The sequence below is a fragment of the Dermacentor albipictus genome, chromosome 8 (assembly GCF_038994185.2).
Source record: "Dermacentor albipictus isolate Rhodes 1998 colony chromosome 8, USDA_Dalb.pri_finalv2, whole genome shotgun sequence".
In the NCBI taxonomy this organism is placed as follows: domain Eukaryota; kingdom Metazoa; phylum Arthropoda; class Arachnida; order Ixodida; family Ixodidae; genus Dermacentor; species Dermacentor albipictus.
Window position 1 is genome coordinate 14249766 of NC_091828.1, and position 26581 is coordinate 14276346.

The 26581-nt window shown below is 45.9% G+C and overlaps 1 long non-coding RNA gene across 1 annotated transcript; it reads left to right on the forward strand.

Moving 5' to 3' along the window:
• The first annotated feature begins 1576 nt into the window (after positions 1-1576).
• On the forward strand, positions 1577-13070 carry LOC135896657 (uncharacterized). The gene is made up of 4 exons (XR_010562769.1): positions 1577-1773; positions 10282-10599; positions 11927-11985; positions 12898-13070. It is a non-coding gene; the product is annotated as an uncharacterized lncRNA (long non-coding RNA).
• The last annotated feature ends 13511 nt before the right edge of the window (positions 13071-26581 follow it).

A 26581-nucleotide genomic window follows, 5' to 3' on the forward strand; every position in this document is an offset into this window, starting at 1 on the left:
CGCAAAATGAGTACCAATCGGCAGCGACGATGATGGTGACAAATATAGCTCGCTTGATAATTACGTATGCTGTACATCTACATCCCCCATCTAGCGTTTTGTATACATTTCCCGAATTTTTTTTTTCTCTCCAATGTCCACTTTGTATGGCTAGCTGTGATGGTAAAAGGTCCGGCCGGAACAATCTTTTCCCTTCTTTTTTTCCACGAATACTCTAAACGTCTCTTGCTTATCTCGACAGCTGACCGGTTAAGTCTTCCACCCAGCCAAGCGCTTCTGGAATGTGTACGTTACCCACGGGTGTCACTGCGTAATCCCTTCGCATTTCATTAGAATGTGCTGAGTGGTATGCGGATTTTTCCTGCACCATACACATGCCTGACTCATTTCCAAATATTCTCTCCAGTATGTTTTTGTCCTTAGGCAACCGGCTCGAGCCTCAAATAGCAAGGCACTGCCCTTTGTGTTATCCTACAAATTTTTATTTCTAATTTCGTCTCATTCTTGTAAATCTCCATGGTCCTTATTGTTTTCAGTCTTTGCATTCAATTACCTGTCTCCGTACGTCTCCCGTTCTTTCTTATAGCTCCTGGTCATCTGTTTATAGATTCAATTACTCTCCGTGGTTGCCAACTTTGTTGAACTCTTCCTCCATTCTTTGTCTATGCTTTTCACATACATTTACTTGTGCACTTTAGCTGCCGATTTACTTTCATCCATGTTCCTGAGCCTTTCATTAAAACTACTTTTGCTGTGCGCTTCTCTGACTTCAAGAGAGGCTCAACCCATGTCACCCTGCACTGCCTCATTTGTGGTTTTACTGTGGACTCCCAAAGCCAACCCGCCTACCAATCTTCGGTTAACTTCAAACCCCAACAAGATATCCCATTTTTAAACATAGAATGGTGGTTGTGTACGTTATCGCTGCCTCCTATACTCCTTTGCACATTTCACGCACCACCTTTTGGTTATTGTGGACCCACAGTGCTATGTATTTCATTATTGCAGAATTCCGCTTCCCTATTATTTTCAGTTTTTCTTGGTGGGGTCTTGAGTAAGTCTTTCCTTCGTTTATGGATACGCCTAGGTATTCATATTGCTTGAATATAAGTGTAAATTCCTGTTGAATTGACGCTACGTAATTACTAGTCTCTTCATTAAAGGCCCACTAAAGGCTCATACTAAGTCGTCGTGAACTGTTTAAAAACCATTCCAGAAACACCACAACGCTTGTTTCGTGCCAAGAAAAGACTTAGTTTGCGAGGAAATGCCACTTGAAGGTTCACAATGTTATTTTCGCAATTAAAATCTCCGGCCACCCAACCTGGGGAGTGGTAACGTTGCATACTCCATCACCGTAAGGCACCTGAATAAAACATAAAGGTAGCGAATTCCTCTGAAATTTGCCGCTTTCACTCTCGTCTGCCGCGCCTCCGGCGAGTCGACCCTCTTATTGGTCGAAGCGCAGTGGTCACGTAATAGTGCGCGCTTTTTCGATCCGTAGCAGACGCCAGCGCCACTTCCGGGTATAAAAATAGCGCTTTGGTTCATTTCTGGCGGTGGAGTTTTTGCGGAGAGCGTTTCGCTAGCGCTGGCGCCGTGCGCGTATTGCAGCGATGCCCAGCCTGTGTTGTGCTTATGGGTGCAACAACTGAGGAGGTAAGGGGAAAAGACTGTTCGTCGGAAGAAGTAACGCGGCTCGCTGAAAGATTTGGCTGCACTGGATCGGCTCGAAAAAACTTTGAAAATGTGCGGGACCTGCGTCTTTGTGAGGTAAGTGGCTATTATGCTGAAGTCACTCGTATCTTTTCGGAACATTTGGCGAGAAGCGCGAGCGCCTGCACCCTTGCTTCGCACTAAATAACGTTCGTCATGGTTGTAGCATAGAGAAAGGAATTCCTTTCTTCATGGTTGTAGTTGGACAAGTCCACTCGCTGCTACGAATCCCGTGCTTCGTGTTGTCTGAGCATCGCCGTTCACGCTTCTGGTTTGGCAGGCTAGATCTATTATGACGTCTCCGCACATTGCTTGGCGCACTCCTTTCGCTGTAGTTGATACCGTTGCTGGGCTCAGGCACGAAAGTTGCGCTTCACTCGAGGTGCAGGTCTAGCTTTTATGTAGCGCGCATTGCTGCGCGTAATTGTATTTGCGGGGTTTTTACCAACCTCGGCAGTTACTGTGCCTAGGCACAGTAACGACAGTTATATCTTGAGTACGCGATTTCTGCGAGCATAATAAATCAGAACTCAGACATTCGCTAAACATAGCCGAAACTATATTGTGTTCAAAGTTGTCGTGCAAATCTGAGCTGGTTGAAACATTTTTAACGTGGCATATCCAGCTTTCCTGGACACGTACCAACTAGCGGGCCCGGCACGAAGCTAGAGCGTCTTCAATGGAACGAGCTGGTTTTTCGCGAATAACAAACGCTGCAGGTCGATTATTGAAAAAGGCAGGTGACAGACGTGTTCTGGAAGACAATCCACACGAGACAAATGCAATGATCTCGCTATGGTAAGCAAATTTTTTTTTCACTCAGCGGTAAAGATTTAGCAATGGAAGCCTATGGAAACGATGAAAATTAGTACTCGATTTTTCAGGCAAGAACGATGCCTGTGATAAAACTATGGCGTGTATCGTAATACCCAGTGCAGTGTGTGTAGTCCGGACACTCAGCTTTTGATTGATGTTTAGCTTGACTCTCTACACATGGCGTAACACTGTTCCCAAAAACAATTTTTACAACACCGTCGGGCAAGTTCACGTGGTATCTATAAATAACCGAGCGTATCACTTTCGGCAAGGTCGCAAACCATGGCCGAGTCGTTTAACTGCTAGCACCTATCGTTCCGCGTCATGCTGGCAGCGGTTCGACGCCATGATGCTGTTTCTTTAACGCCGCCTAGGACTGAGTTCGGCAGTCTTCCACCTGATGGCCGAAAGAGAAAACTCACGATTTGGTTCCAGTTTTGGTTTCTTCAGGAGGGCTCTTCAAATACTATATATTCTATTTTGACTTCCTAAAACGTAGGAATGGGTTGCGTATTTGTTAAGTCGTTGCTTTTATGCTCATGTTTTATTCCTTGGACACCATAACAATAAGCATGCGCATGTCTTTGTGTTACGTTAAAAAAATATACATTATCGTGCCTTGTAGCATGGACATACTCAAGAATTCTGGGCGTTGCACCTTGACCATCCTGTGTGTAATTCACATGCGTAACTGAATGGGCAAAACTCCATACAATTTTATTATAATAGCCGAGTGTCAACAAGTTTCAACTGTCTGCGCCAAGAGGGTAGTCTTTTGTAACAATATATGCATTAATGGCACTTAGTCGGAACATTGGGGGTGCGCTAAAGCAGTGTATTGCTCCGCGGATGGGCGGCTATGGTCACACGACAGGAGCAAATGGTTTCGACTAGAAGAAGTGCCAAATTTAAACCGTAAAGCCATTTATTGCAGCTGAAGTTGGAACGGTGATTGCAGAACGAGCGCCATTCAGACTGTTTGCACGCGCATGTTTTTGAGAGGCAGCAAGGAAGGGGTGGGAGCGTATATACGTGTACACGCCTTCAGCGTGCGTGCTTGTGTAATTTCATTTGCGTGTGCGCGCGTGTTTGTGTCTCCGTATTTGAATCTGCGCGCGCACGAGTGCGTGTATGCGCGTGCTAGCATACGCGCGTTTGTGTATGCATGCAGTTCCATTTGCCTGCGTCCGTACATTTTTGCGCATGTGTGCACGCGTGGACGCGTATAAACGCCAATACGGACAAATATATGTCGTATCTTTCTCTCGCTCTCTCTTTGTGTGTGCGTGTGTGTGTTGAATGGGACATAGTGTTTGACATAGTGTTTATTTAAACCCGTATTTAAATTTACGAGACAAGAACGAATGACTCTGCTTTTATAGCACTATCTCCTTCTGAAAGTGAAACTCAAGGCGAAAAAGAAGCAAGAAAGACGCCTCAGCCGTCAATATCGCCGCCTCAGATTTCGTCACGATGGCACCGTCACCACCAGCACGGCGACGTGAGCCGCTACCGGCAGCTCACCGTCTTCAAGCCAGCGACGAGCTAAACCTGCGCCATCATTGCGTCATGCGTCGCTTCTACGACCAAGCAAGCTTCCGGCGGCACACGTTCGCTGGTATATTGATATTAAATCTGTGAACTGGTTGCCTTCAAATAAACAGCCTTAAGCGGAAGCTTTTGCTCGGGTGCCGGTATCTCAATTCTTGTAAAAGGATAATTCGTTTTTCTGGGCAACCACTGCATCAAATTTGGCGAGGTTTGTTGCATTTGAAAGAACGAGTTAAAATGTAGTGACTGTTGGTTTCGAATTAGGTCGTCAATTTTTTATTAAAAAGTGACAAAAATGGAAAATTTTCAGAAAACGAAACTATCAAGTTTACAACGCGGTAACTCAGCAAAGAAAAATGAGTAACAAATATGTGAATTGCATCTAACAGTACATCTAAAGCGGACAAAATTGGTACATTACACATGAATCTAAAAAAAACTAGTAATATGTAAATACAGCCTTTGCGGAACTCTTGTACACAACGCAAGAAATTCACGTAAAATATCAAAATACATATAAAATTTGTCCGCTTTCAGTGATCTGAAAATTAAGGCCCTAAATCAAGATTCCGCTTCCAACAGCCACTAGAATTTAACTTTCTCTCTCAAATGAAACAAATTTGATTAAAATTGGTCAGGGGTTATCCCAGAAAAAAGTTATTGCGTTGTGCAGGTATTTGAATCGGCCGCGTCAGAGTTGTGCCTCAGCTAAAGCTTCCTCTTAATCAAAATCGAATGCGGACTGGCCACCAGGAACACGCCTACGGAGCCACATTCTCATGACATCACAAAAGGCTACGTGCGGTCAGGTTGACTTTACAGACTTTCTTTTTCTGCGTCGGTTACGTTTTCTGAGACCGCTTAATTGGAAAATATTTGTTCGCATAGCCCTTACAGAAGCATGTTTAATCAAAATGTCTTAGCCCGGCAAGATAATCTCGAGGACGGGCTCCGAACTACTCATTTTCTTTAGTCATTTAGGATCAATACTTGTAAATATAATTAACGTAGCTTCGTTAATTACGCACGCAATGTCTCAACTTATCCGTATCTAAAGGTTACCAATATGAACACTCGAATGATAAAATGATCTCACCAAGACTTATATTTTGGTTAGTATTTTTATTTGGTGCAGTTAAAAACAGCCGGCATATTGTTAGTGCAGTAGGCTTCCTATGAAGCAAGTGTGAAAGCATGGACAGGTTTTTTGGTGCAAGTCAAGTTCATGAGCTTAAACGCACGTGCCAAGCCGTGCACTTCTGCCTCTGCAATGGATTCTATTACATTATACACGAAACACCTCAGTGGTACGGTACATCAGAGAAGTTGAGCGAGAACATTATGTGCGCTAACGAATTCACTTCTGAGCGCTGCTGGCATCAGGCATAATTTCCTGGTGTCATTACGAATAAAAATTGGCAATGGCTTATCTCTCGTTAAACCTGGTTGAATTGCGAAAGCAACGTTTCCTGTTCACGTTGCAACATCTTTCTCTCATTCTCCCTAGCTTGCTTAGCTTTCGCCTTAGAATTTAACTGTTCCGAAGGAGTAGTGCAACTAGATTCAGATATAGACACTTCGTGGGTAAGTTCCATGGCGAGAATGATCAACCAACGCGTAGCGCACCGCTATATAGCCCAGTGAAGCCGCCACGGAACGAGTCCGAGGCGGGGAGGTCGTCATATGAACGGCGAGAAACACCTGTTCGGCGCGGCTCCGGCCAACACCTCTCGAGGGTGTTGCTCAGGAGCCACGGCACGCGCGACGGGCAGCTCCCTCCTAGCTGCTGTTAGCAGCGCAAAATGTAGGCACGAGACGAGACAAGGAGACACCACAAGCGCTGCTTTCAACAACGTGTATTTTGAAAGAAACACGGCTTCTTATAACCATTGCCCACACGTGTCGCAGTCACGTGATCACACATCATGCGAAACATGCACTTTTTTCTTTTTTGCACTCAAGATAGTGGTTGCACATGCAAAAGCTCAAGTTCTATTTTGTGTCAGTAACAAGGACGGCGTGCTAACGCATTGGTCACGAAGTCTGGTAATCTCGGCTGCCGCAATAATATCCCGGACCAGCTGGTCATTGTGTTTTTTCAGCACTTCACAGCGTCAGAATTCTGTGGCGCAACCTTTTGAGGGGCAATCCCTGACATGGATGCCTAGATTCCTGTTAGCCTGTTCGACGCTAAGTTTGTGTTCCTTTAGTCTTTCTTTTGTGCATCTCGAAGTTTCCCCTATATACCTTTTTCCACATTTCAAAGGTATTGAATACACCACGGCTTCTGAGCACTCCACAAAATGATTCTGGTGATTCATCGCGCACCCTTGCTGGTTTATCGGCTCTTCAGCATTGACGCGTCGGCAGAGGCTTTTTAGTTTTTTCGGGGCAGTAAGCACCACATTAACTCCAGCTTTGTGCCCAATCTTTTTCAAGCGGCGAGATAAGTTGTGCACGTATGGCAGGGCCACGGTCCTTCGCTTTTTTTTTCATTTTTGGCTTCTCGCCACCTGACTCGCCATGGACACGCTCGAGTTTTACGTTCTTGCTCATTTTTTGTGCAACGAACACAAGAAGGTGTGACGGGTAACCAGCCCTTGTAGGCCGGTCACCCTGCCGACGAAAACTTTGTTCCATTGCGTGAATGCACGATTTTTTGAGCGCATTTGTTAGACAAAGGTTTGCAATTGCTCTGGTGATTGTACTGGTGATTGGGTGGTCACCAGGAATCACCTACAGAACTGCCTAGCTTCACTAATTTTTTAAGACCCCTTTTGCCTAAGTAATTCTCAGGCCCTAGTTCAGTATTTGAGAGAGGAAAATCCTGGTGATTGTACAGCTTTCGAAGCTGGATATCGAAGACCTGTATTATTCTTTGCCGCATGACGGCTTGCTAAATTCCGTAAATGAGTGCATTAAAGAACAAGTGCGAGAGTCGACTTTTATTGACAGATGCGGTGTTTCCACGGGAGCTTTTCTAGAAATTCTTCCAATGTACTTGAAGTCGACGCTGATTGGGTGGAGAAATGGCATTTTTCTGCAGAAATCAGGCATTTGTATTGGCTCAAAGGTGGCCCCTATTCTTAGCAACATTTACCTGAGTAAGGTTGACAACTGCTTAGAGAAAGCCTTAGGTGATAGCATTATCAAGATATTTCGTTACGTTGATGATTTAATATTTTAATAAAGAATAATTATTATCTAATTAATACAGAAGCTTTAATATCTTTTTTCTTAGGTGTTTGACGATTGCACTAATTCATCACATCACACAACGCTTTGCTGAAACTGTCAAATTGCTTATTTACATTTTTATGCTGATCTATATTTAAAGAGGAGAGGCCCACACGTACTACTGGATAGTTAACTCGTTGAGAAACATTATAATCGCCCTGAGAATGAGCGGATTAATGAAAAAGATGGTGGCAGCAGAATGATACATTATAGCCGAATCATAAACATTGCACCAGCTTGAATTGGAGTTAATGTTGAACAATATATGATCAATCAGCGTGGATGTCAATCGAGATATACATGTTGGGATTTTAATGACGTTATGGAATCCATATGATCTAACAATATTATAATATTATCTGTCATGTTCATTTATTGCATCAATAATGAAGTCTGCACGTATGTTTATTCGTTGATTTAAATTGGTTAAGTAAACTAATAAATGTTAGAAATGTTACATAAAAGTTGACTTGTTCTTGTTAGGAGCACGACAATTTACAACTGCAACAAAGCATTGCGAATTAACAACAAACATATCAAATTCATTCGCGTATGAGTAAAAGTACTCCTTCATGACAGCACGTGATAGACGACCTCACAAATAATGCAATGCCACCTCGCCTACTTATCGTACTTCGAGGAGTGGAAAAGAATGAATATCCGGGTATACGGGGCAATTCATTTGAACGGAGCCATGTTTCTGAGGTAGAAATAACATGAAACTGGGAAGTATGCAATGACAGACGAGAGCAAAGACTGTCAATATTTTTAAGCACTTGTTCACGAAATCGCTAGCAGAGTGAACTATGGTAGCCACGGTAATAGAAAAAATCAAACAAATATTAGTCATTTTCATTACGAATATTGACAACCGTTTCAATCTCAGCCTTTCAGACAAACATTCTTACGTTATAAAAAGAAAAGAGGTAAAAAAGACTGACCTGGTTCTTACGTGCCAAAACCACGATCTCATTGTGAGGTACATCGTAGTGGGGGACTTCGCAATAATTTGGACCACCTGCGGTCCTTTAAGGTGCACCTACAGTGGTTGCTGGAGGACGAGGCCTTCGTCCTGCAGGGCGGCGGCGCCGGCTGCTGCTGCTGCTGCTTGCTTTGCTTTGCTTTGATCGCTCGCCTGCCTCTCACTTGCTTGCTTGCTTGCTCGCTCGCTTGCTTGCTTGCTTGCTTGCTTGCTTGCTTGCTTGCTCGCTCGCTCGCTCGCTCGCTCGCTTGCTTGCTTGGTAGCTTGCTTGCTTGCTTGCTTGCTTGCTTGCTTGCTTGCTTGCTTGCTCGCTCGCTCGCTTGCTTGCTTGCTTGCTTGCTTGCTCGCTCGCTCGCTCGCTCGCTTGCTTGCTTGGTTGCTTGCTTGCTTGCTTGCGAGGCTTGCTTGCTTCCTCGCTCGCTCGCTTGCTCGTGCTTGCTTGCGAGGCTTGCTTTGCTTTGCTTTGCTTAAGCAAGCATTTGCATTTGCATTTCGGCCCCATCGAAATTATTCCGCCGTGGTCGGGACTGGATCCCGCAACCTCACGCTTAGCCGGCCAACACCATATCCACCAAGCAACCACGGCGGGTTGAAAAAAGAGTTAATTCGGGCAAACGAGGGGGCTAAAGCATGAAAAGCCATCCTCCCGCTCACTGTGGAAAGTTCACCAACTTGCAGTGGTGCTTGATTGGAGGCAGGAGTACTTACTAAAGAAGGAATACCAGCGAAGCATCGTACATGACACATTGCAACACCAAATACGTTATCGTGCCTTCAATTGCGCTTTCACCGTGAGAATTCTTATTTTTAATGAAGAACGTGGAAGCCAATGGTATTAGCATGCCCTGCGTCTCTTACTTTCTTTGTGGCCTTAGAATAATTTCTTTCATATTTTTTTCTGATTTTTCATTTTTAATGAGAGCAGCATTCCGGGCAAGTTGGTAATCCATTGCTCAAATGATATTGCGTGACATAAAAAACGACACGGACGTGAAAGAAGACGACACACCAATTTAATATTTTGTTCTTATCATTTGTTAGATGTACATTGTTATTAAATCGAATAAAAGTGTCTATTGCCTGCAGCGTAAACTATCCCTGTGTTTTCTTTCTGTTCGTCTTTCGCGTCCGAGTTTTACTTTCGCGCTTTTACTTTGAAAATGAGAAATAAGCAATGTCTCGCCTCTTATGCAACAGCACAGGAGTTTTATTGCTCATCAGAAAATTTGTCTGTAGTATTTTTGGGTTGCTTTGCTCCAGTGGGTCACTTGTACATAGCCAATTTGCGCCTTGTTTCATCCGTGCACACAATTCGCTGAGCCTAAACTTGTGAAACTGCAGCACTGTTTAAGCCCCATGATGCACGGCTCTAGAATGTACCCGCTCTTTTGAAGATGGTCTTGCATCACATGCATCGCAAGAGGGAGTGTATCGGACGTGCCTCTGACCCGCATAAAGGACGGGGACGTGCCTCTCGTTTTCGTCTATGGCAGCAAGAATGCCCTGAAAGCAAGGCAACAAAGAACATGCACCGGGAAAGGCAAAAAGGGGGCCGAGGAAGCGGTGCACAAAAAGATAGAAATTCAAACGACAGAAGGGGCTCGGTAAGAACTGCACAGGGCGTTACGGCGACTGAGGAAAAGCATTCGACCGGAGAATCCGCTTCGAGAGGAAAGCGCTGGCGCGCCTGCAATCTGGGTCGGCCATCTCGTTCTACTCTCGCGGACGCGTAGCTGCGCCACTGCTCGTGTTCCGAACATGACCCGAGCAGCGACCGGTGACATTGTTACCTTAATGAGGTGAGCTAAGTTTTCAGGGCTGCAGTATGCAAGCTGTACATCGAAAACGCCATGAAAATGACATCCAACACCATGTTACTTTCACAATACAGCATATACAGAATACAGCACGCGTTAAGTGGGCACGGCGGACCATCAACAAGCATGTGGATTTAGAAGCCAATCCTCCGCTTCATGCAGGTGCACAATATTGGTCTGGCCGCATCAATTCTGCAACAACATGCAGCCAGCGCAGGACTGCACACGCCGTATTTGTCGAACCGTCAAGTATGCCCCCGGATCACAACTGCTTCACCGATGCCCCTAGTGCCGCATAACAGCCTTCGTGATAACGCCCATTCGCAGTCTCAAGATACTCTGACACAGCAGTCACCTGGCCGTCACGCGACGTCGGCGCGCTGCCTTAGAAAGCATTGATCCCAGCTGCGCAGTTTCAGTGGGCAGGGCGGACCATCAACAAGCATGTGGATTTATAAGCCATTCTTCTGCTTCATGCAGGTTAGTGATTACTATAGCACAATTAAGAGTGATTATCCTGGTCTTGTGGTCCTGCCGTGACCCCAACAGTGCATCTCTATTGGCAAAAATGTGCGTTGTGTGTGCTTGCTCATAGTGTGCGGAGATATTGAGTTAAATCGCGGCCCCTCTGGCGGCAGTAACACTTCCATTGAATCCATGCTCAAGGAACAATTTGCAGGTCAAAATAAAGTGGTAACGGATGTAACAGCACTTAGGAAACAACAGACTAGCATGGCAAAACTCGTGGCTGATCTTTGAACCTGGTTTGCTGAGTTGGAAAAGATAGTTTCGCGTGTCGACGACCTTGAACAAACAGTTAAACATTCGGAAGCGAAATTAACTGACCTAGAAGATTGGAGTGGGCGCTCAAACATGGTAGACTTCGGTATTCCTGAAGGTCCACATGAAACAGAATCGGTCCTAAAATGCAAGTTCTTGACGAAATTTTTGCTGCAAAGCTTCACATTCAATGTAAAGCCGTTGGTGGAATCCATCGTCTCGGAAGGCAAGGGAAACAAAGACGGTAATAATTTATTTCGAAGATTTTAATGAAAAGCAGCTTGTGTTGAAAAATGCTAACAAATTAAAAGGCACCAGAATATCTATCCAGAATGACTATTCGCGAAGTACTCTGAGTAAGCGAACACTTCTTTGGAACAGCGCAAAAGCTGAGAAGGAACAGGGCAAGAAAGTCAGCTTAATTAATGAGAGACTGCGAGTGGATGATAAGTTCTGATGACAAATTCATGGTAATCAAGCTACTCCAGAGAATGGCTGACACACTACGGTTGCAGTAAAAAAATTACGGGTTTCAAACATTAACGCTCGCAGCATTGTTAACAAAACTGAAAAAATTGAATCGGTTATCTTGATTTACAATCCTCATGTAGTTCTGCTAACCGAAACGTGGCTGCATTACGCATTGGTGACACAGTTCTTTTTCCCCCGTCTTATCAGGCTTATCGTCATGATAGGTCATCGAGGGGTGGCGGACTAGCAATTCTGGTAAACAAAAATGTAACTTCTCTTCCTTTACTTCACGCCAGTAACCTAGAAGCTGTTACATTTAAATTTTCTTGCTGCGGTAAAACATTCTTAATGTTTGCCGTTTATCGAGCCTCTGACTCACCTGCGCAATTCCTCGGTGATCTTCGTAAACATATTGCGTCGTTTACAAGGGATCATGTGCTCCTGATAGGGTATTTTAATCTCCCACACATTGATTGGGAGAATGTATCTTCCTTCAACGAGTTTAAATTGCACGTGAACTACCTACGCAATATTATGCTTTCCCACCTTTCAACAGGTTGTCAAACATCCGACACGCGTTCACGGCAGTCGGCGACGGTCCTTGATCTTGTTTTTGTAAGTCGATTCATTGAAAATTTTTCTGTCCCTGTTGAACCTGGTATTTCTGACCATGAAATCGTGTATTTCACATGCTCGTTGAACTCGTGTCAAGTCAGTAAAAACAAGACAATTACTATTAAAGACTTATCTCGAGCCAATGATGGAAGCGTTCTAGATTACCTTGAAATATGCCTTGGCAATTTCCACGGGCATGATAATACTGTACTTTGGGAGACTTTTAAACAAATTGTTAATCCCTGCCTCAACCATTTTATTCCGAGCAGAACTAAGCGAACATCTAAAGTTACTCCCTGGATTACAAGAGAAGTCTTACACCTTAAAAGAAGAGCTAAGCGCTTAAAACGGCTGTGTGGTTCACGTGACGCAATCCAAGAAATCAAAAATAACTTAAACCAAAAGTTGGGGCATGCTAAGCGTCCTACTTCCAGCATACACTGCTAAATTTATTCGCTTCGCACAGAAAAAAACTTGGGCCTTTCTAAGAAAAAAGAATAAGGAAATTAGCCATATTGTACCCGTGGGATTATCATCAATGAAAATCACAATATTTCGCAATATTTTAGTGAATACTTCCACAGTGTATTTTCTAGCTCTGATACTACTACACTTCATAACTGTACATATTGTGTCATTACCAGGTGTTGTTTCGATGCTACTGAACCTTAAAACTAAATCCTCTCCAGGTCCAGATGACATAACCAACGTTTTTTGAGGAAGCATGCCGAAGCATTAGCACCTTTTATAGTCATTATTTTCAAGTGTCCTTGTATTCAGCTACCCTGCGTTGAGATTGGCTCTTGGCACGTGTTGTACCTGTACTGAAGAAAGGCGACGCCACACTAGTTACACGTTATCGTCCCATTTCACTAACTTCATCATGTTCACCCGCTTCTGCTGTTTGTGCAGGTACTGCCGTGGATCCTGCATGAAATGCCAGCCAGGATAACGAAGACTAGCGCTGGAATGATGCCATTTTTGGTGTTTCACTCTGACCACGTGCAACGAACTTTTCATTCGTGGGATACGAGCTGCAAGGTGTGACGTCATCAGCAACATACCTACTAAAGGAGCGACGCGACTACGACCGGATCAGAGGTCACGGCCCCTGGCTTGCGGACATCATGGCTCACCCGCTTCTGCTGTTTGTGCAGGTTGGTCCTCAGTGCACTGATTGTTCCTACCGAAGTGACAACAAATTTTTGGTTATCCTGCCGTGCCCTCGGAAGTTTTGTTGCATTCTTATTGACTGTTGGTCCATGATGTTGCTATTATTGTCAGGAGACACAGAAGAAAATCCTGGGCCTAAATCGACCGAACTGCTGCAAACAATTATAAGCGAGAACGTCGTGCAGTTAAACGCAAAAACAGATCGACTGACTGAATTTCTTGTTGTGATTCAGAAAACGAACAAGAGAATTGGGCATCTTGAGGCTATAGTTCAGCACCAGGCTGAACAATTGATTTGAGTATCAAAACCGCAGCTAGCGTAACAACTTGTTGCTTTTTGGAATCTCGGAGGAAAGCGGTGACTTCGAGGCGAACTTGAGGGCAGCTGTCAATTATGAACTGATTCATGAGTCGCTACTCACAAACAGTTGTGAGTAGCGCTTGTCCTTGTCTGTCTTCCTTGTGTCCGCGGTTTTATTCCCGCTAAGCTACTACTTGAAATACTGTATATTTTGTTGGCGCAATATATAGGTCACCTGCCACTGCACCCGAGTTTTTAGATAAGCTGAATGATTTCTTGTGCAATCATTCGGACCGTAATACCAGACTAATAGTGACCGGAGACCTTAATCTACCTAACATTAGCTGAGACAGTTTACTACCCGGGCACGTAGAAATTTCTAGTAGCGAAAAGCTGCTTCAAATAATGATCTCGCACAATATAAAGCAAATCGTGAAAGAAAACACGAGGGTAACGCCTGAATTTCGGTCATTGTTGGACTTGGTGTTTTTTTCGAATAAAATAGGCAACTATACAGTGTCTGTGGAAGATCGTCCGTCAGATCATAAGATGGTTCTTGTACACATAGTGTCGAGCGCAAGCACTCGTTCCCAGCCATTTATACCTGTGAAAGTTAAGGAGTATAGTCGGGCAGACGACACATCTATTCTCGATTTTTTAGAATTGTCATTTAACCAATTTGAACTTGTCTGCGATTGTGAATCGGTTGATGAACTATGGCAGCGCCTCAAAAAAATCATAACACATTGCGTTGATAGTTTCATCCCAATTCGACTAAAAAATATAAAATGACGGAACCCTTGGATTAATCGACATATCATCCATATTAAGCGTAAAATAAAGCACTTACGCAAAAAGCAAGGTATATCCGCCGAGGTGAGGATATTGCGAAGGGCCTTGAAAACGGCTCTGAAGAAATCAAAAGAGCAGTTCTTTAACCAAACATTAAATATCTTTATGAAAACATCACCTCAAAATTCTTACTTTGTCTGAATGACAAAAAAGAACAAATAAACAAAGTCCAAGTCAACAATGTAATAGTAACGCAAAAAGCAAATATTGCGACTCATTTTCATCATTTCTTTCAATCAGTTTTTTCAGCGCCTAGCAGCGATTGCGCAGACACCTGCCTGCCATCTTCCTTTTCATGTGGGATGGAAAATCTTGTCATCACTCAAGCAGGTGTGTTTAACCAACTGCTACTTTTAGATTCTAAGAAGGCTAGCGGGCCGGATGGAATACCAGCCCAATTTATTAGGCGATACATGGAGTGGGTGTCATTTTTCTTAAATAAAATCTTTATTAGGTCATTGCAAACTCACTCGTTGCCACAAGACTGGCGTTGCGCAGTCATAACTCAATACAATACAATACAATACAATATATTTTATTAACTCTCTCAAGGTTACACCACCAACACAGGAGAGAGGACGCAAGGCAAAAAGCTGCGTTGTTGCAGCATGAGAGCCACCCTGCGCCCTCTGCCGGGGTGCATAGCCCAGCAGCTCATCCCAACAGCAGTGGAAGAGCGCACTCACAAGCACAAAAGAAATACAGCCACAAAAATATCTACATCTGACATTTGCGTGAATGTACACCTCTACTATCACATGGACTTTATTTGACAAAAACTACTCCACATATTCTATGCACAGGAAACTCATTTACAATCACCCGAGATACAATGCAAGTAAAATGAAGGTACACGAAGCTATATATATGCTCTAGTCCCAAACTATGTGCATTCAAACATGGGAATAAGTTTGGCTAATTTATGCCATGAAGTCTCTTCAAGTACGAGGTTCTTTTGCAGAATATTGAGATAATGTGATAAATTACATGTCAGTGACTGCTTACAATATGTTGTGCGGCAGAACGGTACACTCCATGACATTTTGTTCTGTGTATTGTAGGATAGAATCGAACAAGTCAGGTTCAGACTTGATAAAAGGAACTCATTCTTAGTGGAAACAGCGTTTTTATACATAGAGATCAGCTTGAAAGGGAATAACTCTGATATTGTCATGATATTAAACCTTGCAAAGTAGGGACCCGTATGGGTACACCAGGGTACATTCGCTAATACTCTAATTGCTCGTTTTTGAGCAATTAGAATTTTCATTTGGTTCTGCTTGGTTGTCCCCCAGACCATGAGACAATAAATTATATGTAGCAATATAAATGCATTGTAAATTAATATTTTCACTTGAGGGGAAAGCTTGTGCATCTGGCGACATAGGATGCCATTAATCCTGTTTATTTTAGCGCAGATATTCTCACTATGTTTATCCCAATTAAGAGACTTGGTCAAAGCAACACCAAGACATTTCACAACTGGCACGACCTCAATGTTTTTGTTTGCTAACCAAAGGTCGAGATCTGCACGCACCGTTCTGTTTTTAGTACGGAATAATATTGCTTTCATCTTGGTAATCTTCACTTTTAGGAAATTCTCCTGTTCTTAAAAGCGGTAACGGATTGCTAATAAATAACTATATATTGCCCAGTTTCCCTCACTACCGTCAATTGTAGTCTAAGAGCATATTATAAGTAAGCATGTTCTCGTTTTTCTTGAAAATAACGACTTTTTTTAACAGCACCAACATGGTTTCCGAAAGGGACTCTCTACAGAAACCCAGCTCATTGAAACTATGCATGATTTTACTTGAGCTATAGACGCCCAAGAACAAATTGACGTCATCTGCGTAGAGTTTTTGAAAGCCTTCGACATAGTTTCACACAACAAATTACTTTTCAAGTTGCAGAAAGCAGGAATAAATGACACTATTCTAAATGGATTGAAGCCTACCTACACAATCGCAGGCAGGTTGTGCCTGTGGACGAGTGCTTGTCTCCTGCGTTAGAAGTGCTTTCTGGTGTTCCCCAGGGGTCTCTTTTCACCTCGTAGCTGTTCTTGGTTTATGTTAATAACATTACAGAGATTGTCGAGTTCCCTGTGAAATTGAAGCTTTTTTGCTGACGGCTGTTTCTTATTCTACGGTAACACACATTGACGAGCAAATCAGAATTAACCAGGTTCTTCATTCCCTTCACCTTTGGCGTGAAAAATGGGACATGGAAATCAATTACAAGTCGACTTTTAAACATGTTACTAACAAAAAAGTGGGGCACCATTCTTTTACAATATTGTGAGCAACAGGCTAAGAAATATAGATACATTCAAGTATTTAGGGGTCACAATTTCACATAATTTAGACTGGCGTAAAGATATCGATAACCTGTGCTCGATGGCTTCACAAAAGTGTATTCACTGCAGAAAAAGCTGGAACATGCAACGTAGGATGCCAAATTAATTGCTTATAACACTTTCATACGTCCATCTTTAGAATACGCTTGCGTTGTCTGGAGCCCTCACCAAACATTTTAATAGACAAACTAGAAAGAATTCAGAGAAAGGCTGCTCGTTTTATTGCTTCAAGGTACCGAATGACGGACTCGGTAACAACAACTCTGCGTTCGTGTGGGCTTGAGTTGCTGGAAACCCGAAGGAAAAAAGCCAGACTTAATATTTTTTTCAGATACTTCAAAGGGTTGGAAGATAAAATATGAAAAATATGCCCAGTTCCCTGCAAATCGTAACGAGAGAATAAACCACAGCAGAGCCGTCAAGCCTTATAACACACGTGTTGATGTTTTTCGTTATTCTTTTTTCCCGGATGTAATTGAAATGTGAAATGCCTTACCTGATGTTGTAGATCAGACGGATGTGCACAAATTTGAATGCCTGATTGATATTTTGTATCGTGAGCACCCAACCTGATGCTATGAAATGTCAAATTTGCTTGTGTTCTACTATTTTCCCTCCCTGTAACAACCCTGAAGCGAGGGTTAATAGCATTAATAAAAAAGAAGAAGAATGTTGCAAACTACTGGAACATATAGCTAAGGAAATTAATAAGTTTGTAGGGGATAACAGCATACTTTCTTCTAGCCAACATGGTTTTCGCAAGGGTTATTGTACAGTGACACCATCAACAACAGTTGTCCAAAATTTTTCTAGGGTTCATTTTTTTATTTATAGATACTGCGATCTTAAACAAGATCTTAGCAGCGTGGTACACGAGTACGTTCACAATACAAAATAAATGCAAAGATGGGCAATTGCGCTCAAACAATTGTTCACGCAAGCGCTTCACACAAGCGCTTCACACAAGCGCGAAAAACAGGCGCAAAAAACTGGTGCAAGAACAAGCACTTCAACGTTACTTCAGCGATCTTTCCCAATCATACAGTCAAACAGTGCTATCACTAACAATCTCAGCAAGTGCAAAAAAAAGTTAAAGACATGTTTGGAAAAGCCGTAATGAGTCCTTTTTTACAGATTTATCGGCCAGCCTATTCCAATCTACTACAGTTCTCGGAAAAAAGGAATATTTGAAGCAGTTGACACGTGTTCTAAATGGAGTTACAGCTAGTGAGTTTCGCTGTCTGGTAGAGTAACCTGTTGCATAAATGATAATGTGAGACATGTCGATGTTGTAGTGACCATTTATTAGATGGAAAAAGAATTTTAGACGACATGCACGATTTCTGTCACTCATAGAAGGCAAGCCGCTCCGAGATAAAAGGTTAGTAATAGAACTACGCCCACATGTATTGCAGATGAATCGAGCTGCTTTTTTCTGTAAGCTTTCTAGCTTTGCAATATCGCTTTTAGTGAACGGGTCTAATAAAACTATAGCATATTCTAAAACGGGGCGGACTAGTGTTTTGTATGCCAATAGACGTCCTGTTGGTGTGGAAGATTTTAATACGCGTCTTAGAAAAAATTACTTGCGGTGACAGTTTGCTATTACTGTGTCAAGGTGCTTTGACCAGGAAATATCCTTAGTTATGCACAAGCCAAGGTACTTATATTGCGCTACCTCTGACAAAAAGGCCTTTTCTGTGCCATTGCGATATACCAGTGGCTTCTTCTTTAAAGTTATCCGCATATATACTGTCTTTTAGAAATTAATGCACAGTTGCCATTGTCTACACCACTCAACTACCTTAATAAAGTTCCTGTTTAACATAAGTTGGTCTTCCGTTGTTATTTCATCGTACAGAACGCAGTCGTAAGCGTAAAGCCTGATTTTAACAGAGAAGTTAGTGACAATATCGTTTATATATGAGAAAAAAAACCGGTCGAATTGATGAAATATTTTTAGATTTTAGAAAGGCGTTCAATCTCGTATCACAAAGCAAACTTATTATTAAACTAGAATCGATTCACCTTCCAACCTACTTAGTGAATTGGGTGGCTGCTTAGCTGACTAACCGCATGCAGTTTCTTTCAATTATTGATCAATCATCCAAAAAACTTCCAGTGTTAACGGGAGTGCCCCATAGCAGCGTACTAGCCCCTTTACTATTCTTGATATACATTAATGACATTACAAATGAAATTGCATCTCCGGTTGAAATTAGATTATATGCAGACGATTGTGAACTGTATAATGAAGTTAACTGCGGGGAAGATCAATTAGTACTAAACTCTAATCTCTAAAGCATTCTGTCGTGTGGTCGTCAATGGAGCATGGAATTAAATACCAGTAAAACAGCATACATGTCAACGACCAAAAAGAAAATTAAAAAAAACTGTCGTTTCTACAAATTGGTACGGAACTGCTTGCGGAAGTCACCGAGTACAAATACTTGGGAATCACAATAGCCAACAACCTCAGCTGGAGTACTCACATCTCTATCATATGTAACTCTTCATTCAGGAAACTTTGCTTTCTCAGACATAAGCTAAAACATGCACTTCCTAGAACTAGGTTAACGGCTTACACGTATCTCATCACCATCATCAGCAGCAGCAGCAGCCTGGTTACGTCCACTGCAGGGCAAAGGTCTCCAACATACTTATCCAACTACCCCAGTCATTCAGTAATTGTGGCCTTGTTGTCCCTGCAAAATTGTTAATCTCATGCGCCAACCTAACTTTCTGCCATCCCCTGCTACGCCAGTCCGTAACCCTTAATGTCCACCGGTTATCTTCCCTCCTCATTACATGCCCTGCCCATGCCCATATCTTTTTTTTGATTTCCAATAAGGTGCCATGAACTCGCGTTTGTTCCCTCACCCAATCTGCTCTTTTCTCATACCTTTACGTTACAACCATCATTCTTCTTTCCATAGCTCGTTGCGTCGTCCTCAATTTAGGTAGAACCCTGTTCGTAAGCCTCCAGGTTTCTGCGCCGTACGTGCACACTGGTAAGACAAAGCTGTTATGCACTTTTCTCTTGAAGGATAATGGCAACCTGCTGTTCATGATCTCAGAATGCCTGCCAAATGCACCCCCGCCTACTCTTATTCTTCTGATTATTTCAGTCTCATTATACGGATCCGCGGTTACTGCCAGTCCTAAGTAGATGTATTCCCTTACCACTTCCAGTGCCTCGATACCTATCGTAAATTGTTTTCCTTTTCCGACGCTGTTAAACATTACTTTAGTTTCTTGCAGACTAATTTTTAGACCCGCACTTCTGCTTTCACTCTCCAGGTCAGTGAGCATGCACTGCAGTTGGTCCCCTGAGTTACTAAGCAAGGCAATATCATCAGCGAATCTCAAGCTACTAAGGTGTTTTTCATTAACTCGTATCCCCAATTCTTCCCAATCCAGGTATCTGAATAGGTCCTGTAAACACGCTGTGAATAGCATTCGAGAGATCGCATCTCCCTGCCTGACGCCTTTCTTTATTGCGACTTTGTTGCTTTCTTTATGGGGGACTAAGGTGGTTGGGGAGCCGCTATAGATATCTTTCAGTATTTTTACATACGGCGCGTCTGCACCCGCATTCCGTAATGCCTACCTCACTACCTATCATAAAGTGCTGTTCTCTTCCTAGATAGCTAAACATTAATTTAGTTTTCTGTAGGTTAATTTTTAGACCCACCCTGCTACTTTGCTTCTCCAGCCCAGTGAGCACGCATTGGAATTGGTCCCCTGAGTTACTAAGCAAGGCAATATCATCAGCGAATAGCAAGTTGCTAAGGTATTCTCTAACTGTGTGGCGACACACTCCGCGCATATTTCTGCGCCCACTCCGCCTTCTTATCATCCGGCCCAGCATAACACAGCTGCACGCTGGAGTGCGTGGCCGATAAGACATTGCGCTACCGCCGCGTAACCCGAGGTATGCGTCACAGACGGTGGCTACAAAAACAGGTTGCCCGGCTCAGAAGGACTGCTTTCTACCTTCCGCTACTGAGACGAACGTAGCATTGGTATGCCCGTACACTGCCATCGTTAGTCGAATAAGGAGTCGTTACGCTTTTATGTTGCGATTCGTCCTTCGGCAGACACGACATGCCTAATCATGTGACCCAGACAACGAACGAGAACGCATCACCATGAACGAACAAGACGCCATTCGACGACAGCTGGAACTTCTCAACAGACACCTTCACACGCAGCAAGAGGTGATTCAGAAGCAAGAGCTACAGCTTCAGGAACGGCACGACCAACTGAATGGTTCTGTGCAGCCACATCCTGCCGGCTCCACCGATGATGTCACAACCCTGGCAGATGGCATCCCGCATGCTGCCCCGCATGGCGTCTGGCGTGTAGCTGTCAAGCTTCCGCAGTTCTGGGCCGACTCGTCCGAGGTTCGCCAAAGTCGAGGCCCAGTTCTGCCTCGTGCACATCACGCAAGACCGTACCCGTACGATTATGTCATCGCCCACCTCGATGCCCGCTACGCCAACGAGATCCGGGATATCCCTGCCAACGCACTAACGGCCAACCTTTACGAACACCTCAAGACAACTCATTCGCCGCCTGTCACTCTCGGTAGACCAGAAGGTGCGACAACTTCAGTCCGCAGAACTTGCCGAGCGCAAGCCTTCGCAGCTCCTCCGCCACGTGCGTGCTCTCGCGGGCAACATGGAAGTCCAGGATTCCTTACTGCGAACACTTTGGCTTCAACGACTTCCGCCACACGTCCAGGAAATTCTGCAGGCTCAGCTTATGCTACATCTCGACCAACTTGCCGGGATCGCTGATGGCGTCATCGAGGTCCCTTTGCCGCCGTTGTCGCCCACGGTTCAGGCTGTCGCGGCACCGCTGAACACCAGAGAGCTTGCGCGCCGTATCGACGATATCAACCGACAGCTCAGCTCCATTCGACGACGCCAGTGATCAACACTTGCTGACGCGCCACTCACAAAGCCGTGGCCAGAACACTGCCCCGTCGCAGCAGCCTGGTGACGACGACCGGTGCTACAACCATCGACGCTTCGGGGACAGAGCACGACATTGTCGACCACCCTGCTTCGCTAGAAATCAGGGAAACGCCAACGGCAGCTCGTAGCCATGACTGCGCGCTGCCAACCTGGAGGCCGTCGACTCTTCGTCACCGACGAAATTACAAAGCAGCGGCTCCTTGTCCACAGCGGTTCCGACATTTGCTGCTACCCGCGAGCCCATCTTCAAGGTCCCCGTCCTTCTATGTCTTTCGAACTCAGCGCTGCAAACCGGTCCACAATCAAAAGTTACAGCTCGCTCCGCCTGCACATCCAGCTTAAAAACCTACGCCGTGATCTTCATTGTAATTTTGTCATCGCCGACGTCACCGAGCCAATAATCGGCTCAGACTCTTTAGCGCACTATAACGACCTTCCGGACTGCCGCCACGACCATCTCATCAACGCGAGAACGGGACATTCTGTGCCAGGATAGCAAACGGCTACCCACCAGCCAAGCATCAAAGTACTCAGTGTCGAACATAATTCAGTGTACCGTGCCATCCTCGCCGAATTTGCCAGTTTGACGCGCCCCAGCGGGTGTCCACGTGATGTACAGCACACCACTGTGCAGTACATCCGGATTACCCCAGGTCCCCCCGGTTTCCTATCGCGCCCGTCGCTTTGCCCCGGAACGCATACGCATAGCCAAACCAGAGTTCGAAGTCATGCTCCGCGAGAGAATTGCCCGTCCCTCCGACGGCCCATGGGCGTCGCCACTTCACCTCGTCCCGAAGAAGACCGAAGGCTGGCGGCCCTGTGGGAACTACCGTGCCCTCAACGCCCGCACCATTCCGGACAGGTACCCCGCCTACCATATACAGGATTTCGCCTATTGCATTTCTGGCTGCCACGTTTTCTCCGTGATAGACTTGGTCAAGGCCTACATGCAGATACTCGTCAATCCGGACGACGTCCCGAAAACTGCAATCATTACTCCTTTCGGCTTGTTCGAGTTTCCCTTCATGAGATTTGGCCTGAAGAACGCTGAACGACCCTTTCAACACTTCATCGACGAAGTCGTCCACGGCCTCGAATTCTGCTTCGTCTAACTTGACGACATATTGGTATTTTCCCGAAACACCGACGAACACCACAGGCGCCTTCGTCTGCTTTCCCAACGCCTCGATGACCACGGCCTACTCGTCAATGTCCCAATGAGAACGCTCGGCGCTTCAGTCGTCAAATTCCTCGGTCATGAAGTTTCATCAGAGAGAACTCGACCCTTACCTCAACGCATCTCAGACATGCAAAATTACACTCAACCAACCACCGCTAAAGACCTTCGCCGCTTCCTCGGCATGCTGAACTTTTACAGGCGTTTCTTGCCACACGCAGCCGACTACCAGGCTCCCCTCCATGATGCCTTGGTTGGTTTACGAGGAAACCAACCCGTCACGTGGACACCGGCTTTAACGCAACTTTTCGAAAAATGCAAAGCTGCTCTCTGCACTGCCACACTTCTCTCCCATCCTCTGCCAGACGCTCCTTATGGCTCTTCACGGACGCCTCTAGCATCGCCGTCACCGCTGCCCTTATGCAGCACGTAGGCAACACCTGGCATCCCTTGGCGTTCATCCCCAAGAAATGCTCAGCTCGAAAAATGACCCCTTCTGCGGCCAGTCCCACCACCGAAACCACGACTCCCGCCCCGTCGAGTTCGTCAGCTTACTACAGAGAACTTCTGGCGATATACGAAGCAGTTCAGCACTTTAGCCACATTCTCGAAGCGCAGCACTGCACTATCTACCCCGACCATAAACCTCTAACCTAGGCCATGTTTTAACGCTGCGGCAAACTCCCGCCGGTCGAGCAGAACAAGCTCTCGCTCATTGCCCGGTTTACCATCGAAATTCAACATGTCAGCGGGAAGGACAACGTGGTCGCCGACGCACGTGTGGCAGCTATTAGCCCTTCGAAAAAAACAGCTGATGTCCACGCCGATGCTCAGACTACGCACGCCGAACTGCAGGAGGTTCTTAAGGGTGGGTCCTCACTACAGCTGCAGCAAGTCCCCATACCTGAATCGACAACGACTATCTACTGCGACATATTAACAGCACGAAGCAGGCCTTACGTGCCCCTCTCCCATCACCGTGGCCGCTTCAACCAGCTACATAACCTCAGTCATCCCGGCATACGCGCCTCTGCACGCCTCGTGTACGACCGCTATGTCTGGCTCTCCATGCAGCGGGATCGCCACACCTGGGCGTGCCCCTGCATTCAATGCCAGCACGCTAAAGACGCCAGGCATATCCCTTCACCACTCGTCGCATTACCCCAGACCTCTGGTCAGTTTCAGCACGTCCACCTTGATATTGTTACTTAGGAAGACACCGACGAAAAACTATTTGCAAGTATATTTACAAGGCAATACGTCGCAGTTGGCCAAGAGGCAACAGCCCGCGCTAGCTTCCAATCGTCGTCGTCGTCTTCTTACTGCTCGGCTCTTCGCAATTGGAAATACTACCCCGTAGCACTACCCCCGGCGGCAAAAGCGCCGTCCCGGAGCGACTAAAGGCCGGACTCTGAAGCAGTGTAGTAGGTCTTGAGCCTACTGACGTGCACGACATCACTAGATGCCAGAGTAGATGACGAGGTTGAGCTCACAGGAGCAATTTCGTACGTCAGAGGCGTCACCTGGCGCAGCACGCACTAGGGCCCTGTGTATCGCGAAATGAGCTTTTCTGAAAGTCTGACGTGATGAGAGGGCGACCACAGGAGCACGAGTGCACCAGGCGAAAACTGTACGCCACGGTGGTGGGCGTTGTACTGACGCTGCTGCGTGGTTTGCGAGTCCGTCAGTCGAGCACGGGCAAGCTGGAGTGCATGGTCGGCGAAGGCGATGGCGTCGCGCGCATACTCTGTTGCTGAGGTCGCAGCAGGAGGAAGTACCGTGTCAAGGGGCAAGGTTGGTTCACGACCGTAGAGTAGATAAAATGGAGAAAATGCGGTGGTGTCGTGCCGGGAAGAAATTCCTTCGAAACGTACTTGGACAGCATGTCGGTAAGAGTACGGTTTAACCGCTCTGTCGGGCCATTGTTTTGAGGATGGTATGAGGTAGTCAGCTTGTGTTGAATAGAGCAGGAACGCACAATGTCGGCGATAACTTTCGAGAGGAAGTTACGACCACGGTCAGTAAGCGGCTGTCGCGGGGCGCCATGCACTAATATAATGTCACGCAAGAGAAAGTCCGCGACGTCAGTGGCGCAACTGGTAGGGAGAGCCAGCGTGATAGCGTATCGGGTGGCGTAATCAGTTGCGGCGGCTGTCCATTTGTTCCCAGAGGATAACGTGGGAAAGGGACCGAGGAGGTCTAATCCAACACGTAAGAATAGTTCCACAGGGACGGTGATCGGCTGGAGATGACCGGCAGGTAGCACCTGAGGTGTTTTCCGACGCTGGCAGGGATCACAGGCAGCAACATAGCGTCGGAGGGAGCGAGCGAGACCAGGCCAATAGAAGCGGCGGCGGACGCGATCGTACGTGCGGGTTACCCCATGATGTCCTGCAGTGGGTGCGTCATGCATCTCAAAGAGCACAGTTTGTCGTAGGTGCTTTGGCACGACAAGAAGAAGATCAGGGCCATCAGGGAGGAAGTTCCTTCGGTACAGAATGCCACCCTGGAGGACATATCGGCGAACGGATGCGTCGGTAGGTGTAGAGTGCAGACGCTCGATGCGTACTCGCAGCGATAGGTCTCGGTACTGCTCATCAGCGATGTTAGCGAAGGCACACAAAGAGAAAATGCCGTCGGCGGTAATACTGTCGGCGTCGTCAGGCTCGTCTACCGGGTAGCGAGACAGCGTCCTTGTGTAGTCGGCCAGATTTTTAGGCGACAGAGAACGAATATTCTTGGAGGCGTAAGGCCCAGCGACCAAGTCTTCTTGTAGGGTTTTTGAATGAGCATAACCAGCAAAGCGCGTGATGGTCTGTGACAACGGAAAAGGGTCGGCCATATAAGTATGGGCGGAACTTCGCAACCACCCCAACTAGGGCCATACACACGCTCAGTGATGGAATAGTTGCGCTCCGCGGGCGAGAGGAGCCTGCTGGCGTAAGCGATAACACGGTCGGGGCCACGCTGGCGTTGTGCCAGTACTGCGCCAATTCCGTGACCGCTGGCGTCCGTACGGACTTCGGTAGGCGCAGAAGGATAGAAATGGGCCAGACCGCGAGGCGTTGAGAGAAGGTCGATTAGAAGTGAGAATGCAGAAGCCTCTCTATCGCCCCACTGGAAAGGGGCGTCCTTTTTCAAAAGCTCAGTTAGCGGTCTTGCTATGGCCGGGAAATTTTTCACGAAACGGCGGAAGTGCGAGCAAAGGCCGATGAAGCTGCGCACATCCGTGACACACTTTGGAACAGGGAAGTGCGTAACAGCATGGATCTTGCCTGAGTCCCGTTGCACTCCGTTCGCGTCACCGAGATGTCCAAGTACGGTAATCTGGCGACGGCCGAATTGGCACTTCGATGCGTTGAGTTGCAGACCGGCTCGCCGAAAAACGTCCAGGACTGCTGAGAGGTGCTCGAGGTGCGTAGCGAATGTTGGGCAGTATAGTAGGAAGTAGGAAGTAGGCAGTATATGTAGACTGGTTCGGGGAACTCCAGCGACTGCAACAGTGCCGAGAAATGTGCCCAATTCGATGGCAGTGAAAACAAATTGGCTTGTCGTCTGCAGTGCGCCATTGAGAGGGGTTGCGGAAACGTGGTGGGTAAGAAGGTGTGGGACTGGGCGGGATAGAAGAAGCCGGGTGGGTATCAGGGCGATGGACCGAGCAGATGGGGCGAATACCCATGTTGGCGAACTCCTGGCGGACAACTGCCTTGATCAGGGAAACAGTGACTGCAGGTGCATTGGAGGGCGTGGAGTCG